At 35.2% G+C, this 20,647-nt stretch overlaps 1 protein-coding gene across 3 annotated transcripts in view; it reads right to left on the bottom strand.

Annotated features, from left to right (window-relative positions):
* LOC111505570 (Rap GTPase activating protein 1) overlaps positions 1–20,647 on the bottom strand; it is a 923,489-nt gene that overhangs the window by 640,824 nt on the left and 262,018 nt on the right. The window lies entirely within an intron of this gene.

The raw sequence follows: 20,647 nt of genomic DNA, 5'->3' as shown, positions 1-20,647 counted from the left end.
TGTGTGCATTTTGTTGTTTTCCGACCGAGGGAAATACTTCCGTATTTATTATTTGAATATATTAGTCCTTCAACTAAGTAAATTTTACCAGAAAAGAGAAACACTGTAAGCAATATATGTCTATCGCACAATAAACAAGTCAAGCGAAGAGAGGAGAGATAAGCAACGAGAGAGAAGGAGCCTGTCTGCCGATGCCGTATGCGTGAGAGAAAGGGAAGCCAGACAGACTGGCGCCGTAACGCGTTACGTAACGAAACAGTTTACCCTCCTATAAGAAATTATCACTTCAATAATCGATGCTAAGCAATAAATAATATAACGAAAAACTGTATCAAACATTAAACTTGATAACAAAGTGAAAAATATTACATTCTATTTGGAATTGTTGTGGAATTGGCCGCGGTGGTAGGGCGGTCGACTCACGATCGGAAGATCGTGTGCTCGATTCCCGCCTCGACCAGAGAGAATTTATCTGGTTGAAGCTGGAATGATTCTGCAACCGTGTTAGGAATCACACGTTAAAAGGTAAGACCTCGTTAGTCCTTAGCTCGCACAAGTTCTCAACTTTTGAGAGTTGTCGTTCGTATGGGGGCGACAGCTGATTAACGGAAAAACAGATTTTAAACAGATTTTTTGAACAGATTTAGATGTAACACTTCATAGCTTGGCGAAAGACATAATCATTTCAAAATGTAAAGACCTCCTTAGCAGATTTGAGTGAAGCTTGTTATACTTGATGCCAAAGTTATCCTCATGAGTTTAGCAGTGGATCCATTCGAAATGTTCTTATTAGAGGAGAATATGATGTGCTGGGTCTTATCATTGTTCATTTTTAGTTTATTTGTCGACTACTGCTCTAGAGGCAGTAGTCGCCATAAGTTCATTGAGTCATGAGTTCAATGAGGTCTTGACTTTTAAAGTGTGATTCCTATTTGAAACTACAAATTGGGCATATCGGCTTCATAGGACCTTTTCGTTGGTTGAAAAAACCATTACATTGAACTGTTGATTTATAGTTCAGGAAATGCTGTTTAAAAAAATTGAAGAAATCGCGGGTTTTGTCGGATAACTTAAAACATCCAAGATTTCCATAGGATCAAATTTGTAGGTATTAAAGAGTACAGCGAGATCATAGCATCTATTAAATAATAAAGTCGATAGAACTCTAAAAATGGCCGACATGTATTTTCTAAGAAAGATTGTTCAGGAATTAGTTGTAGTTTTCTCAACTTGGACAGGCATAGTTTTGGTATTTAACCATAACTGATTCCCCATATTCAGATTTAAATAGGTTTCAAGTATGAAATTGAAACAGGTAATTGAATTATTTTTGATCGTAGTATTTATATGTAAAAAATTCTATGTCTCGAAGTCCCTCTGCTATCACTGATATCAAATATCATGGAGAATGTCGTAAAACACTATATCCTCAAATAATTGAATGGAACTGGCCGATATATGATGAAAATCCATATTGAAAAACTAATCAATACAGTTTATTGTATGATTTTCATTATAAAAGGGTTTTATAAAAGCCGCTTTTTTTAAACCAGTTTTTGTAAAACCCACTATAAACTGCATCGATAACTTTTTTTTACATCCTCAAATATTCAGATAGCTTCAACATCTTGAACGATCATCAATATTACTTTTGGAAACAATGACCAACAGGCGACTTTCTATCGTATGCTATCCATATTTGGAACAACGCAATCGAGAAACATGTAGAATCAAGAGCTGTTGCGCTTGATATTTCTAAGGCCTTTGACCGTGTGTGCCATGAGGGTTTGCTGGCCGAATTTCGATGCTTTGGCTTGTCGGATCTTTTCTGTGTCTAACACTTCAGCTTCCTGAAGGAACGTTCCCTGCAAGTGGCCGTCGATGGATATCTCTCGAAAACTTTACCATCAACGCTGGTGTTCCCCAGAAATGTATATTGTCTCCAACCCTCTTTTTATTGTATATCAATGACTTACTTATGATGTACTGTTTGGAACCTTTGGTGTAGTAATGAATATTACTGGAGTTTTTTCCCAACACCAAATCGTTATTTTTACACCTAGACACGTGTTTCGATCACCAAGTAATCATCTTCAAGAGGAAGATAAAACTCCTTCTCTTGAAGATGATCACTTGGTGATCGAAACACGTGTCGAGGTGTAAAAATAACGATTTGGTGTTGGGACAAAACTCCAGTAGTATTTATCAATGACTTATTGAAAAAATCCAAGAATCCAAAATCCAGCACATTTGTCTTGTCATTCCATTTGGATTTCAGGACATCGGCTACACAGGCACATCTTCACCAGCAGCAGGAGGTTGCGCATATTTTGATGAGGATCTAGAAGTGATTTCGAATTGGGGTGAAAGTAACCAGGTTCAATTCAATGCCGCAAGAACCCAGGCATCGATTTTCTCGAAGATAAATGTCTCCGAAGCGGACAGGTCAGTCAATTCCGCTTTCTGCTTCGATAAGTTTGTTGGAGGTTAAAATAGACACCAATATGTCTTGGCACAATCATGTTGCTGGAATTGCAAAGGCTGCTTCTCAAAAGCTGGGATCACTGTTCCGAACCAGAAAACTGGACACATCTCAGCAACTTTTGCTGATTTATAAAGCTCAGATCAGACCTCGTTTGGCCAATTGTTCTCATGTATGGAGCTCTGCCCACAAACATACCTGAAGTTGCTGGATTCCGTCCAGAAAAAAGCCATCCGCTAGATTGGAGACGCGAACATCACGTGCAACCTTGATAGCCTGGAACATCGAAGAAAGGTTGGAGATTGGTCTCTCTTCTATAGATACTTTCACGGGAGGTGTTCAAGTGACTTGGCACATTTGCTTCCACCAAGAGCTGTACATATCAGAAATAGGCGACGGACTGTGGCTGCTCATCTTTTTGAGGTTCAACTCAGTACATCTTGAACTTTACTGCTTAAGAACTCTTTCATCCGGAGAACTGCGTTTATGTGTAATAAACTTCCTAAGAACGTTTTTTCAAATGGATCCAATCTCCAGCGATTCAACTCCAATGGGAATCTCTACTTTCGCACAGGCACCGATCTTAGAGCGCCTCAAGAATCTGTATGTAGTGCATGTGTTTTGTCCTTAAAAAAAAGTTGCTTGTAGGTGCTTGTGGCACGTAGTTGCTTGTTCTATCATGCTAGTGGCAGTTCGGAGGGTGAAAAAACTTTTTTACAACTTCGATATTGAATAAGTTGCTCTTCAGGAGCTGTTCTCTTCCCATCCAATAAAGTTCTAATATAAAATTAGCCAGATGGAATTCAGTCAGAAAATAATCCTCTTTGGCCAGAGTGCTCTCTTTTCAGAACCTCAATGACGTTGAAGCGACAGTTTCTTTTTTGAATCACTCAATCTGCGAATCGTAACTTTTATAACTTTATTACGTCCGAACGACCCATTTCGCAGATTACTCCGATGAAACTCTCCACTAAATCACCCCCCCTAAATCACCTACTGTGCATTCTTATTGTTGTTGACACATCTTGACAATGCCCTATCCATATATCTCAGCATCTCTGGCTCAGGGAGTCGACTTGTCTGACCCCAATAAACGTTCCCCGTTCGGGCTTGTCGAGAAAGTTAATATCAAAGTGCGATGAAGTTCGACGAGAAAATCATCCGCAAGTTGTTCCGAGTTCGGAGCTTTTAGGACAAAAGAGACTACCTTCGGGTGAACTGACAAAGTTTTAATTGCCTCGTCATATTGCGAAAGTAAGGCGATGTTTGCACATGTTCGCACTTAAACTTAATTGGGCAACTCAGACACATGTCACGCAGAGACGGCCATCAGTTGCTAACGAAAATATTTGGCAAATTTAGGACCATAATCAATGGACATATAAGGGTTAGAACCCTGTTTTCCACTCAACCCAAAATTGATGGCACCATATACTTCCTATTCAATTTATAAAAAAAATATCATGAAAAATGAGAAATTAAACGTTTTATGTTTTTCACCACCTTTATTTGTAACTAACGTTACTGCAGCTTTTTTATGTTTTTCACCACCTTTATTTGTAACTAATGTTACTGCAGTTTCGTCCTATGAGGAAATTTTCAAACTTATAAATTAAACATATGATTTCAATGTATAAGTTTGAAAATGTCCTTATAGGACGAAACTGCAGTAACGTAAGTTACAAATAAAAGTGGGTAAAACATACATGCATATAAACATAATTATGTTCGTGTACAGTATAGATCAGGGGTCTCCAAACTTTGAAGCCTTCGGGCTATAATGATTTTGTTCCAAGGACCAATTTCTGCCCTTAACTATATTTCTAGACTAGGATAGTCGCAAAGTGCGTGACCTAAGCAAACTTACGCTTTTTTTGCATTTCAATTATTATTGTGTATTGTGACACTTAACGACATCTAGTGGCGAGTAGTGGTACTATGTACTATCTTTTTCAGCTACCCGCTAGGTGGCATTAGGAGTAATTAAATATTTGGAATTACCGCGTTGGTTCGAGAAAGTTCTGGTTCTAGCTAGTGTATTCCGATCACCTCGAGATGGCAGTAATAATTGCATATAAAAAAGCTAGCGGCGCAACTGCGAGTTAGTCTGCGTAGGAAAGGCGAAGGAAGAGAAACTGTCTATTGTGAAATAAAGTAACACCCGTCAATAAAAGTATTTTGATTTGAATTATTGTTTTTATGTGTGATTTGTTAGTATGGAAAAGAAACGAAAAATCGACAGTGAATGCAGAACGTTCCAAGAAAAATGGAGTCCAGTAATAAGGCGTTATGTTTAATTTGTAATGAAACCATAGCTGTTTTCAAAGACTATAACATTAAACGACACTATGAATCGAAACATTTTCAAAGTTACTCGAAGTATACAGGAAGTTTGTGGAAGGAAAAATTTGAAGCTTTGAAACGCGGACTCAAATCGCAGCAATTTTTATTTACCAAAGCGAATACTGAACAAGAGTCTGCAACTCACGCCAGCTTTCGTGTGGCTCTTGAAATCGGAAAACGTGGCAAACCATTCACCGATGGAGAAATGATAAAAGAATGCTTGATTGCAGTAGCCGAAGAAATATGCCCCGAAAAGGTGAATTTATTTAAAAGTGCCAGTTTGTCAGCGGAGGGTGTCGGAGGGTGCAAGACATCGCAGAAAATATATCATCTCAACTGTCTGAGAAAAATGGACATCATGAGTGGTTTTCTCTAGCATTGGATGAGTCAACGGATGTGTCAGATACTGCTCAGGTGTTGATTTTTATTCGCGGAGTAGATAAAAGCTATGAAGTGAATGAAGAACTTCTTGATATTGATAGTATTCACGGCACGACAACTGGGGCAGATATTTTTAAGGGAGTTGAAAATGCCATTAATAAAAAAAACCTTCGATGGAGAAATTTGAAATCTATAACAACTGATGGAGGCAAAAATATGTATGGTAAAAATAAAGGAGTGGTTGCACTTGTGTCAAAGGCTGTAGAAAATGATGGTGGTTCAAAACCATTAGTCTCACATTGTATCATTCATCAACAGTCCTTGTGCGAAAAATGTTTGGATATGTCTGAAGTTCTAAAACCAGTCATATCAGTTGTTAACTTCATCAGATCCACTGGGCTGAATCACCGACAATTCCGCGAGTTTATTCAACAGATTGGAGAAAATGATTTACCATATCATACTGCCGTACGCTGGCTTAGTTGCGGAAAAGTCCTTAAGCGCTTTTTTGAACTTCGAGCAGAGATCGAAATTTTTTTAAATGAGAAGCAGCGCCCTTTTGCCGATTTAGAAAATAGTGAATGGATGTGAAAGTTAGCCTTCTATGTCGATTTGACAAATCATATGAATGAACTGAATAATTTGAGATTGCAAGGTGAAAATCAGCTTCTCCCTGATTTATACACCAATATCAAATCCTTCAGGCAGAAAATAATACTATTTCAATCGCAATTACGTAAAAAATGTTTTACACATTTTGAAACATGTGAAATATTCAGCCACACTACAGAGACTGAATTTCCCGTCAATTTTGCAATAGAAACTTTGAGTGCTTTGAAGATAAATGTTGATACTCGTTTTTCAGATTTTGATGTCATTGCGAATGACAAAATCCTTTTGATTCTGACATTGTAACCCTGGCTACGGAAGTCCAAATGGAAATTATTGATTTACGGTGCAGTGATATGCCTAAGAACAAATATCAAAATTCATCTTTGTTGGAATTTTATTAGGTATAGATACAAGTTTGCATATGAACAAGTAGGCAAGGCATAGTGTATCTCACTTCAAGTTTTTCCTATCAATTGATCGATGTATATTTTCTCTTGGATAGCTATGAATTCAATTCTTTATTTTTTTTTTAGCAAGCCAAATGATCTCTGCGGAGATCATCTGGTATATCAGCATATAAGACTGGACAGAGGTAAGTAAATGAACTTTGACATGTTCGTGTATGAACTCTTGGAATTATTGTTGTTTTGCCTTTGAAGCGTGTTTCATATTTGTGGTGTATACCCTCGTATTTGTGCTTGTTTTTATGGTGGTGGAGAACTAGTGATTGGAAGTAAAGTTGACGGGCATCCAGAGCTTTTGCTTGTGTGAATAATTTTTCCGTTGGGTGTCTATAGTTTTTACGGAGTATGATCTTCAAGATCCATTTTTGTGATGTCTCTAGAGGTTTCAAGTAGGTGTCTGCGATACCACCCCAAACTTTTATACCGTATATTATATGTGTCGGAATCAGTGTGTCATATAGAATTGACAAACATATATTTCAAGTCAAATATTTCTCTGTAGACTTTAAACCTGTTGGTTATGCTCTTTTATTTTTTTGAAATATAGTATGCGTGGTAGTTCCATCTGAGGTGACAGTCTATCTTAATGGGGAATGTTCCTCCTGACGACAATCAAGTAGTTTTCATAAAAGAGCTCTAAAACAACGCATTTTAAATTTATCATTTCAACCACATTCTTCAAAAAATTATTTAAATACTTTAAAAAGAGGAATGAAATAATGCATTCAACATTTAAAGGGATTCGTTTCTACTTCACTATTTGGCAACATCGGTTATAGCTAATAAAGGACAATGAATCTGTTACCTGTATGAGACAAACAAAGATGACATATTGCAGAGGCGTGCTGTTCTGTTCACTTATGTTCCGAGTTCCGAGACGTTCTATGACATAAGCCATTTTGTGCACCAAATCTATCTTCCTCTATATAAATAAATAACAAAACAACTGTTGAATATTAGTGGAGTTTTTTTCCAACACCAAAATGCTTATTTTTAACACCTCGACATGTGTTTCGATCACCAAGTGATCGTCTTCAAAGAGAAAGATTAAAACTTTTTCTTTTTTTGAAGTAGAATATCTGGGTACATATGAATTATTTCAACTTGATATAGGCGCTGTTGCCAATATGTGAATTAGAAACAAATCCCTTTAAAAATTAAAACCCAACATTAACATCAATTTGAATACTTTTCGAAGTGAATTTGAAAAACTCATGAATTAACCTCAACTTTATTTTGTTCAAACTTACATGTGGGAAGCTGAAGGGATTTTTGTGAGGCCGCTGTTGAATTCAAGTTGCCTATATGTTGGAAGATTATCGCTGTAGCATGTGAAAGGGATAAAAAAAGTTTTTTGAAAATTGATGGTTAGTAATCGAGTTTGAAAGAAATTTATCACATTTGTGAATTTTCAGCTATATGATGGAATCGGCCGATACTTGATGAAAATCCATAACTAACGTATTCTAAAAACACTTTATTGTGTGATTTTCACTAGATAGATTGTATGGCGTAACACGTGTTGCCTTTTTAGAATACGTCTTTTTCAGCTTTGGCTTTTAGAGATTACCAGGATGAGTCTTCACAGAAGATCCCAGTGTCATCGGCAAAGCCGACAATGGTATCTTGTGTTGTTATTTTGAATAGTTCGTTGATGTATAGATTGAATAGAATAGGGCCTAACACAGTACCTTGCGGCACGCCGTATTTGAAAGTTTTTGTCTGAGCTTATCATGCCATCTATATCAACCATTTCCTTTCTTTCACTAAGGTAGCTCTCCATCAAGCTGAGTGGTGTTCCCCGGAAACCCGTGGCTTCAAATGTTTGAAGGAGTTTCTGATGGCTGACCGTGTCGGAGGCTTTGGCCAGATCGACGAATATGCATAGACATGGATTACTTTTTTCCATGGAATTATAGATGTTTTCAATTAGGTCTGTCATTGCATCTTCAGTTGATTTGGACTCTTTGAAGCCATATTGTTTGTCGGATGTGATATTATATTTATTGAAGAAACTGTCAAATCTGATTTTCAGAAACGTTTCCCAACGTTGTTTATTAGGGAAATTGGCATATAATTTATTGCTTGTTTCTTGTTACCAGCTTTATATATAGGTTTTATTGATGCATTTTTTAGAATACTTGGGAATATGCCAAGATTTATAGATTTGTTTATTATATGTGTTGAAAGAGCTGAAATGAGATTTGAATTATCCCTCAATGTCTCAGATTTTATGTTATCACGTCCAGGAGCTTTACCTGCTTTGAGTGATCCAATAATTTCTTCAATGCCCTTAACAATTGCAAATTCTATGAAGATCGAGTAAGGTATTGTATTTGTTGGTTTATTCATTGGCGAAGGCTATGTAATTTTTTCTGCTAGTTTTTTTGCCAACTGTATCATAGTGGTCAGCAAAGTAATCCGCGATTTCCTTTTTGTCTATTGAATCAATACCATCTTCTGTTGTGATAGATTTCAGTTCATTTTGAAAAAATATTTTTTTTTTGTAGAAAACAAAAAGAAATTTTCAACACCATATTTTTCAGTAATTGAAGTATGGGCGACTTGAGGCCTTTATACCCACTCATTAACATCAAAATCATCAACCGGTACATGAAAACGATTTATAAAGAAAATATCCGAAATGAATAGAATGAGAAAGGGAAATCAACTGTCAAAATTATATATAGAGATAAAATCGAAATGACATGAAACAATGACTAGAGACCCACAAACACAGAACACAACAAGAGGGGAAAACACCACAAATCGACTCGTGTTCTGAGCAAACAGATCCCATACCATCAATACGTGCCATCTTGTTATGAAAATGGGGGTTTATGGAAGATTAAAGAAGGGGAAATTCAGTTAAATTTAAGAGAATTGAAAAACTTTTGGCGATCGAACTGTACTTGTTCATTAAGAGATATGTCATTAGGGTTATTAATAGTAGAATTAATTTAAAAAATTTCAGGAATATTAAGTAAAGTTCTTTTTTGGCAGACGTGTGAAATATCTAAATGAGAATCAATATCACAACTATGGTTGTAATTGAGAATGTGGTAAGAGAATGAACTCTAAGTGTTATAATCATCTAAGTTCAAGTTTCTGAAATTGTCAATTGATTTAACATGTTCAAGAACTCTTGTTTTAATTTTCCTACCACTTTGTACGATATACTGAGCAGAAGAATTTGTTTGTGAACACGAAATTCTGTAAATGCCTGATTTATGGGAGATTGGTACTTTATCTTCAGTATTGACTAACAATTTGGAACTAGGATTCATAGTATAAAATGAAACATTAATATTATTACAGTAACGTCTGATAATATTTGAAATATCAAGTGCCGTTATTTTTCATCCAAAACGAAAACAACTTCGAAAACCAGGGCTGTTCAATTGTCCTAAATGAATTTCACGTCCCTAAAGCCACATCGTTCATTTGATTTTTTCGCCTGACACCAACATCTCTTTTCAATCTAATCGAGATCAAAAAAAACATGATCCAAAAACCTAACTGCGTAATAAATCTCAGTTTCATTATTGTGATAACTAGCAGTAAACTCGAATAAAAAAAACGCCCTCTCCCAATCGGCCTCTACCAGATTCTAATCAAAGTGTACGAGATTTTTCACCGGTTTTTTTCAGAGTTCTCGGATTGAGACTCATTAGCGGATCTTAGGAGAGACAAACGTTATTTATTTCGTCAACTTGAACTCCAAACCAGTGGCGTAACTTTCAAATTATTCGCTGGAATAAATTTTGCTCAATATATTGGTTGGGATCAAATACCTCAAAAAATTGATAGGTGAATACTACAAAAGAGTTCACTTTCCAATTACTCATCAACTTGTTGTCACTTGAATAAACTATGAAAAAAATCCCGAATGCATATTCTAAGTTTTCTTTAGTTTGTTAACCTTTCGGAAAGAAAACCCAAAAATCCACTTGAAAAAACACCATAGACGAAGACTGGTATACTCCTTCAACAAGAGTCAGAAGAATGACATATCGAGGTGTCACATTCCATACTGTACATTAATACACAGACAATTGAGTTTAGGATCACATTTCCATTTTCAACCTCTTGTTAAACAAGCTATCGCCGAAAAAGAAGAGAAATTGCAAAACCAAAGAGAGGAAGCCGAAAGAAAAATGTTGTTGGCGAAGAAAAAGGCAGATTTAAAGAAAAGGAAGATAAGATGGAAGAGGAGGAGCGTGTCGTCGAAGAGAAAGATGGAACCGAATTGGCAAAGCAAATAAGAAGAAAAAAAATACAAAAATTACAACTTGGATCTTTGCCGATCTATATGACAACTAGAACTCCTTTCCTGCCTACACATGACTGTTATGATTCAGATGATTGTGATTATCAGAAGAAAAATTCAAAGGGTAGCAGATTGGTGTAAGAGGTAAAGAACTTGACAAAAAACTACGACAATGATAGTTGCTGGAGAGAAAATGAAAAATACTTCATTCTGTGTACGCACCTGACTTACAGGACATTTTTGTATACATTGACCCAAGAAAACTGAAAAGGACCTCGAGTGGCATCTGGAGAAAGCCCTGACGATACACATTGCTCACAACTGCTAATAATGTTCATTTCAGCGAGGGCTCTGAAGATGAAATAGATTTATGATGATTTTAATGTTATTAGTTATATCCATTACTTTCTTACATTTTCTGTTCTTTTATTTATTTATGTTTTGTAGTGGATTGAGTGTTTTGGAAGTTAAGTTGAACAGTTACATAATGAAAGAATGTATGCGGATTTTTTGAATTTTCAAATTTTTTCTTAAGGTTCTTTGGTGACAATTTTCGTTTATTTGCATGGTTACCAGTTGATTTTGGAATATGCTTTGCTATTCTCGAACCTGTTATCTTGAAATTTTAACTAAATGAGTTTTTCCACAGGAACAACTAATTGGACATTTCACTTATTTTCATTGCGCAGTAATTCTCGGGTGATTTTTTCAGTTGCCCCCTTTATTAATTTTCAAAAGATTATCTGTTGTCGATTTTTTGAATTGTGGAAGTTTCAATAGCCTAAAACAACAAGAATATCAACCTCGAATATTTATAGAATTTCTAATATTTTCAGATTTTACACGTTAAAGTAAATAACTTTTTTCATCAGTTCGGACTTCCATTGTCTAATATAATATAAATTGATTTGATAACCCTGAAAAAATCAAAAAGATTAACCGAAAATAACAATTTTATCAAACAAAAAGCTGAAATTACAAAGAAATAACATACAACAACAGCCAAACAAATAAAAATTGAAATATTAATAAAAGCTGAAAAAATTGAAAAATTAAAAATATTATCAACAAAAAATAAAAAAATAAAAATTAAAAGATTTCAAACCAAGTTATGTAACAACGTTTCGATTGTTAGTATTCACAATCGTCTTCGGGTGATAAGATAGTATAGTCGAAAAAACCAATACAAAGGAATAATGCCGCTACGAATTAGTCCACGAGGACTGAAGAATTGGCGGTTCGTATTGAATAATTTTTACTAACCGAGTTTTATGATTGGCTGAAGAGTCATAAAATTAAATTTGAAGTCATGTTACGGTGACCAATAGAATGTGAGGATGGTTAGAAGAGTCATGTTGTCAATGTTCAGTTCAGGAACTGATCGCGATTTGAGTGTTGAAATTCGATATTGTTGTTTCATTTGTTTAAAAGTGGCGTCCTTGGACAAGTACTAATAGTAATAACGAGTGTGATAACAACGCAGACTTTTTCCTGTGTAGTGATTCCAATAACGCTAGTGAACAATGCGAAAAGAGATACCAGTGAATAAAACTCGGATGCATTTAAATATTGAAACACAGAGAGTATGTTTCAATGTATATTAGAATCTACATATCAAGTTTGGTTTTGAGAGAAAAAACTATTACAAGCAAAATCAGATTTGACCGAAATTCCTTTCTCACCCGTACGTAAAATAGTCTAAAACAAAGCTTATGAACGCAGGGCGCGATGTGATGCAGTAATAGTGTGATAGTTTTCAAAAAGGCTTCCTATCATTCGCGGCAGCTCATCAAAGTACCAAATAAAAATACGAGGAAAGATGTAATACAAAGTTTTTTAATGGATAACAATTTGTATTTTGAAGATAACTATACCAAAAACAAACTACTTGAATTTTTACACACAAAAACATTCGAAAAAGTGTATGCCCTTGAGAGTATTACTGAAAAGTATGGACACACCATACTGAGACTTCCCCCCAATTTTTGTGTTTTCAATCCTATCGAGTTGATTTGGGGAAAATTGAAACAAAACATCAGGCATAAAAATAATTTTCCAAAATTTGATAAGAAGGTGATAGACCTAGTTAAAGAAGAAGTATCTAATATTACCGAAAAAGACTGGCAGAAAAGGATTAAAAAAGTAATTTTAGTTGAAAAAGACTATATGAAGATTGGACACTTCCATATTAATATATATATATATATATATATATATATATATATATATATATATATATATATATATATATATATATATATATATATTATTATATATATATATATATATATATATATATATATATATATATATATATATATATATATATATATATATATATATTTATATATATGTGGTTAAGTAGTTAGGTTAGGTCAAGTCACAAGTGAGTGGGTCTATTCGACCCTCAACCGCAACCCGCAAGGGTTTATTGTGGTTCACACCCATTCAAAAAATGATAATTGAATAACAAAATCATAGACATTTGTTTCACTGATAACATTAAATTAATAGTTTTGAAAAACTTTTCCCATCGAAGTTTCAAATCAGTATATCTCATATGGAGTGTATCTGAAGTACAAATTCGGAACATAAGTAAAAAGCACAATTCTTTCATTCCCGCTCACATCCCCAACCCTTTCTACACCACTGGCATATGACGTTCCTCTATCCCATCGGAAACTTCACGACGAGACAAAACGAACAATAGATTCGAAAGAAACATACCGCCTCATTATTCTACGGATTGGTCCAATTGTTTTTCTTCTTCAATCTAGAAAGCTGAGGACGACGCAGAGAGCAAATTAATTGCGCTGCGAGATACGATTTTTTTTTTCGGAACATCAATCATTGTTATTGCAGATTCGAGTGCTTTCCCTCAGCTTAGAAACGAACACAAAAAGACAATTTTCGGCGGCGACTAATTGCCGAAAAATGCCAGCTGGTTCAACAGCAGATCGCTAATGGGTCTTTTTTCCATTCAGGTATCTCAGGTCTTAATGTACCTTCGGCGTGCAGGTTGTTAGGAGAGTCTTTGAAAGAGTCTACTCGAGTGGAACTGAAGCGGCGCGGTTCTGAAAAGTTCCGTCTTTATATTCGTTAATATACGTGAAGTGAAATTGGTTCATAACTTTTGGAATTGTTCGACACCCCCTCCGACGCGACTTGCACGCTTTAGTAATATGGAAAGAGGGTTCAACTTTCAGCATCAGTGAGTATCTATACCATCATTAGCAAATCACATTCAGAAGGCAGTTTAAATTGGTTTTCATGGTTGTCAATCGCTATTACGAAATTTATAAAGCATTAAAAAATTATGTAATTTCTTTCAATTCTTTTTTTACGTAGAATAATATGCAAATGAGAGACTAAAAAATGCAAAAGATGATGGTAAACGACCAGATAGTATGTCTCTCATACCATGGAAATACGGTAAACCTGTAGTATGGGACTTCACTTGCGTTGACACGGTCGCGACTTTCCATCAAGCCGAAAGTTCAAAGTCTGTTGGAACCGCAGCATCGTCTGGCGAAAAATTGAAACGAAAAAAATACCAGTATCTCGGTGACATCTGTCTATTCGATCCAGTAGCGATTGAAACTTTTGGTGTGTATGGCCCGGAGTCTCTGTTATTCGGAGAATAGGCCACGCAACGAAAGATTACCGTTCTACCTCTTTTTTAATAAGAAGAATTCGTATTGCTATTCAACGTGGTAATGCTGCTTCGGTCCTTGGAACTATTCCTCCTTCACATAATTTTCATGAGATCATGCATTGCCCTCATGGAACAAAAATCTCTTCGAAGCAAGCAGAGATATGTGGATATTCATCAGTCTCCTATCAAGGTTAATTCGCAAGTGATTGATCCACCTTCTTCTTTTTCAGTGCGGTCAATAGACTTAGGTCATTCTTGCCCCCCAAATATGAGTTGCAGTCCTCGTGGTTCTGGTTTCCTTTCAGTGGAAGAGCTTCATGAAGCAAGTGCCGAATCAATCCCTCTACGAAACCCTTCATCACTTGGAAGTAACGATTGCAGCTTGAGAAATGGTTCTTATGCAGACTCTGTGAAACATGTTCTTTCTTACGAATCAGTAGAGAGTTGTCCTGAAAATCTTGAGGAGAAAACTGGATTAGATTATTTAGGAAACACTTGCCACATGAATAGCAAGTGTTGTTCATGACGAAGAATTTCAAGAACGAGGTTTTAACGATGAACGAGAACGAGAATGTTTCCTACTTATTCAACAAACTCAAACACCTGTTCATGCATCTGCAGTTTTTTAAGAATGTATCATCCTCACCACCAACCGATTTCCTGAAGTCTTTGAAGTCCACTAGATACTCGTTAGGACAACAAGAGGATTGTTCCCAATTCTTGGGGTTCTTGTTGAATACTCTTCGTGAGCAAAAAATAGCAGAATCAATACTCCTGACAATTTTTGATTGAATGATTCCGTACAGTCTATCTCATCTTGTATTTGTAGTTCTTTTGATGGAAAAATTCTCACCTGTTTACTTTGAAGTAAATGTTCAAGAGGTAGCCAAAACGTATGTGAAATAATAACCAGTCCCTGCAAAGCTTATTGTTGAATCATCTGAAAATGGAAATTTCAACAGGTGATGATCGACTGTATTGTTAAACATGCGCCAAACTAGCTGACTGTTATAAGAAAACAAGTATAGCTGACGCACCAGTCAATCTAATAATAACACCGATGATCTTCAAACAAGACTCAACCTCTGACGGAAGCACCAAACTCTTACGAAGATTCGAAATAGATGAACACTTCAATCTAGCAGACCACTATTATAATCTTCATGCAGTCATTGTTCACTGTGGTTCTGGCATTGAATCTGGTCATTATTACGCCTTGGTCAAAGACAAACGGACTGGTTCAAGTTTGACGATAGTAGTATCTCTAAGTGTTTTGGCGATGTATTGAATTTATTAGAGCCTCTGGAGACACCCTACATTTTGTTTTATAAAAAAGAGAACATTGACAGATCAAGATCTTCAGATGGTGAGATGCTGCAGGTTTTTCCGGGTTTTCCAGCAGCTGAAAAAGCAAATGCACCACTGGAATCAATGAAGTCGCCCCGGAGCGCCAAATTAAGCTATCTTTAGTAGAAAAGTGAAGTTATTTTATTATATCTCAAAGGGATGATGTATTTTCCAACCAATTCACATAAAACAATAATAAATCATACACATGAACCTTCAAAGAGACAGAGATACGCGGCGGGAGGATATTTATATGTAGTGATTATTGATACAATGGGTAACATTTTCATAATTTTGTTGGGAATCTCTATTTATTCGAAAATTAAATACAGCCCTTGTTATTTACAGACAATGTAATTGCCTTCCTGTATAGGCAACAGAATTTTTGAAGTCGGTTAAATATTGAGTATTAATCGGTTAGGAGTTTATATATAACAAACAAATATTCCCCCTTTACAAAAAACAATGTCAATAATGACTTTTTTTGTAATTATACAATAACTGCCTGTCAGCTTGATGTTTTCATCATTGACTGCAGTATAAAATTTCAATCTTCGTAAAACAAAAAACGATATTGTAATAATTATTTAGTATTATCAAATTCAGTGATCGCTTTTCGAAGTATGTCAGAAATAAATCTAGATGAGATATTGAGACTGTCATGGTTAGCACATTTTGATTGGATTCTATTGAATGTATTACAATGTTGCAGAAGAATCTAAAAGATTCTACATTAACATTAACAGAGTCATTACTCATTGCTCTTATGTATAAATTGCTGCAGTAAATCAGTTCTGAAGATATATTTCATCTTCATTATTGTTCTCTTTCAGCAAACTGATAAAGTATGGTATAATAAGAATTATTTCTTGATCAGTTGACGATTGATAACAATGAAACCAAGTTTTTTGCCAATTCTCTTTTCGCACATCACTTCAAAGTAATGATTTAGCTCACAAAAATGAATTGATTATTTTTTTTTACCTACTTACTACAAAATAATCAATTAAGGATTTTTCCAGCAAAAGATCTGCAAACACAAGACGAGATAGACTGTACGGAATCATTCAATACAGTACTCATTTTGATGTTTAAAATAATGTCACATATAATGTTTTTGTAAAGTTATTTAGACAGATGAGATATTGATCTTTATCAAACAAACAGCTTACTTGCCTTCATAATTTCACGAATATTGAAAGTATGGCATGGGATATAAATTTAAGTGTCCGATGCGACACGCGCGATGAAGAAGGAAATTGGGTTGGTTTTGTTTAACGTATGGTCGATCAATTTAAAAGTAAAGATGACAATTTTGTTTGTATTTTCTTCAGGTAGTTAGGTTCATACCTATTTTGAAACTAAAATTCATAGTTGTTAACATATTTCTGAATGATTTTATCATAGTTTATACCTGAAGTACCAGTACCCGGCTACACTTATGGAGTTTATATGAGATTGTGTAGTGTTGGACCTAAAGTTACATTTCGTTGGGCAAGTTACATTTCGCGAGGCCCTCTGATGGTGCAAGAAGAAGGGTTTATAAAATAAAAAAATCACTTGAAATCAAACAATTTTTTATTCATTGGGAAACACGAAAATGTTTACTTATGTTGTTTTTTGGAACATTAAACAAAATTGAAAATAAAAAGACCGACTCAAAAATATTAAAAAAAACACCATTGCTAGGTCGCCGTATCAAAACCCTAGTCAAAGTCACTGACACTTTTTCTTTTTGCTGAACCAGATTCATATTTTCTCCCTTTATGTCTATCTCTCTTGGTGCCTAAACCTGACATGATTGATGAAATATGAAGAACCCACCAATATTGTATCCGTAACCTGGAGGTGGATTCTAGCGCAACAACTCGAAGATATGAAACATAATTTTCAGTCATGTAATGTTTTGTAAAGGAAATTATAAAGAAATATATGACTGTGAGTATAATAAATACTTCTTGCCATATTCTTGATAAATAAAATAAACACAACTGTTAATATTTTTCCGAATTCATACTTATTGACCTGTTATCTTCTTCCTCTTGAAGACGATCACTTGGTGATCAAAACACGTGTCGAGGTGTTAAAATAACGGTTTGGTGTTGGGGAAAAAAACTCCAGTAATATTCACGTGTTATCATTTTGAAACTATGTAACATTATTTATTCTCACACCAAATACTTTTAGAAATTATAATATAGGAACATGAAGGGAGACTGCATCTGCATGCGAAACTTTGATTGGCTTTATATTAAGGGAAGGTCCCGAGGTCTCTACCGGGGATTCTTCGCAACAGCACCTCAACGCCAAGTAATGTTGCAACACAAAATAAAAACGAATGATCAGAAACGACAAAGATAATAATTTTTCAACTGAATAATTTCATAATATAATATAGTTCAACAGTAAAAGAAATGTATTCACGAGTTTTTCATTCATATTTCGTGCGTCAGAGTGGAATATCTTCAATTTGAGAATTTTCTAATGTAATATTTATGAAAAAAATTCATGTCGTCTACTTTTGGATTTAACATACTTTTTTTAAGGCCCACGCCTTACGCCGCCTCTGGTTGGAACGAAATGATTACAGGAGATCGATAATTCTTGCTTCATAAACATCTTTCAGTGGATAACTGGTCTTCGATCAGTTAACAATAATCTGAAACATTCCACAGCATTCGATATTGTTGTGGAATTTAAACACAACGATTTGGGATGTTCCCCAACATTCCAGATTTTTCCCTAATATTTCAGCATATTCCAGAATGGTCCGGGATGTTCTGGAAAGTTGTAGGATACTCTCAGAACACATTCATATGTTCTGGACTACTCTAGAACTGATAACAATTTTGTTTTTGGTGGAATTAGTGTATTTCTATGTTTGATAGATATGAATATCAATGTTGAATATTTCGAAAGTGATGGAAGTTCAACTGATATTTAAGTATAGTATGGGTATTTATATTCACTTTTAAAGAACTAATTCCATTTCAAATCTGCTCCGATGAATGAAGAAGTGTTCCATCGCGAGAATTCTCATATAGAGGCGAGCTATCAAAAATACATTTTGTCACAAATATCTGTAACATCTACTTCATCATTAAACTGCTTAAAAATAACAACCCAAATAAGTATCACCAACATTTCTTTACATTTTCCGTTCATTGTTGGAATAATGTGGGAACACTGAACCCTTCTCATTTCTTTAAAAAGCGGCAACAAGCTTCTTCGAATTACCAATTTCCTAAGGGAATCCCTGGGGATTCCTGTGGTTGGTGCCAATCTACGCGTTTACGAATGGGGTCGAGATTATCGTTTACAAAATGACTAGGAGTCTCCCAGGACTTGTTGAAGTTTACATAGGCATCCCCTCGGTCGGCAATTCAGATGGGTATAGGTGCAACTCGTGTTAGAGTCCAATTCAGTATAGAGAACTAAAATAGATCTAGTAGCTAATTAGTTTGCATAATAAAATGCCTCATTTCAATCAATCACTCAATTCTCAACTGGTAACAGGATGTATTTTCGAAAACCAACTGTAGAATAGAATAGAATAGAATAGAATAGAATAGAATAGAATAGAATAGAATAGAATAGAATAGAATAGAATAGAATAGAATAGAATATAATAGAATAGAATAGAATATAATAGAATAGATAATTTCATTAACTACATTACATTTTCATGTATGTAGCAAGTTAGGTATATAGGCTTTCTTAAATCTAATATATAAAACAAATAACTAAATTGTAAAAATATTAATCAACACAGGGGTTGTCTATGTACATATACACTGCGTCCGAAAAGTATGAAACAAATTCATTTTTAGCTAAACAGGTAATTTTAAGATATAATCCTGAAACACGTCGATTTTTGATGTTAATTTACCGTGTTTTGAAATAATAATCTAATATACAGGGTGAATTACGTTCGAGTAATGACGTCACCGTCATTTTTTTTAAATGGAACACCCCCATTTTGTCTCAATTTTCGGATTACTCTAGCTGAACTGATTCCAAAAATGTATCACATGTTGATTCCAATTGGTACAGGGTGGACAAAAATACAGTAGTTGTGTGTGTGTGCTAATAAAGTAACGCGTAACATTCTTTATTAGGTAAATTAACAATATTATCAAATACTTATTGTCTAGCGGACAGAATATGCTGGAATACCTGACTTTATATTAAATGTTCGAACTGCTGTATTTGACAGTAACCCAAACGGTGTACAAATTCTTGCTGAACCTTGTGTATGGTTTCTTGTGTAATATTGTTTATTTCTGTTCGAATTTTCACATGTACATCTTCAATATTTGCTGGTTTCGTTTTATAAATAACATTCTTCAGATGGCCCCACAGAAAATAATCCAAAGGACTTAAATCTGGTGACCTCGCTGGCCATTCAGTGGGTCCACGTCTACCAATCCACTTGTTCGGAAAAATTTCATCTACGTACCTTTTAACATCTACAGCATGATGTGGAGGTGCACCATCCTGTTGAAACCATAAACTTTCATCAAAACCTCCAGGATTACATCTGCTGGGAAATAAATTACGTTAAGTAGGTACGAGATACCCCTTGAAAACTCAAGGTACTTTGCCCCGTTTAAATTACCTTCGATAAAGTAGGGTCCAATGATTCGATTTCGTACAATTCCAGCCCATACATTTACCTTTTGAGGGTATTGTGTATGATGCTCACGCATCCAGTGGGGGTTTTCTTCTGCCCAGTATCTACAATTCTGACGGTTAACCTCACCATTTAACGTGAAAGTGGACTCATCAGAAAAAATAATGTTTTGTATCAAGAGAGGGTCTCGGTGACATTTATCCATCATTTCTTCGCAAAAATTGGAGTCGTCATTCGGGATCATCTTCGTTTAATTCTTGCACAAGTTTGATTTTATAAGGATGCCATTTTTCAAGCTTCAATAGTTTGTGTACCGTTGTTTTGCCAACACCGATTTCGCGACTAACTTTACGAACAGAAGTGTGCGCATCTTCTTCAAAACTCAGTAAAACATCTAATGCTGTATCAGCATTTGCAGGGGGACGACCTGATTTGCGTACATTTGCAACCGTACCAGTTT

Source organism: Leptinotarsa decemlineata, unplaced genomic scaffold, assembly GCF_025532065.1.
Source record: "Leptinotarsa decemlineata unplaced genomic scaffold, Ldec_3_MD MMD2_P_RNA_scaffold_2, whole genome shotgun sequence".
Taxonomy (NCBI): Eukaryota; Metazoa; Arthropoda; class Insecta; order Coleoptera; family Chrysomelidae; genus Leptinotarsa; species Leptinotarsa decemlineata.
The sequence above is the reverse complement of the archived record's forward strand: the minus strand, read 5'-3'. Positions and strand labels throughout refer to the sequence as shown.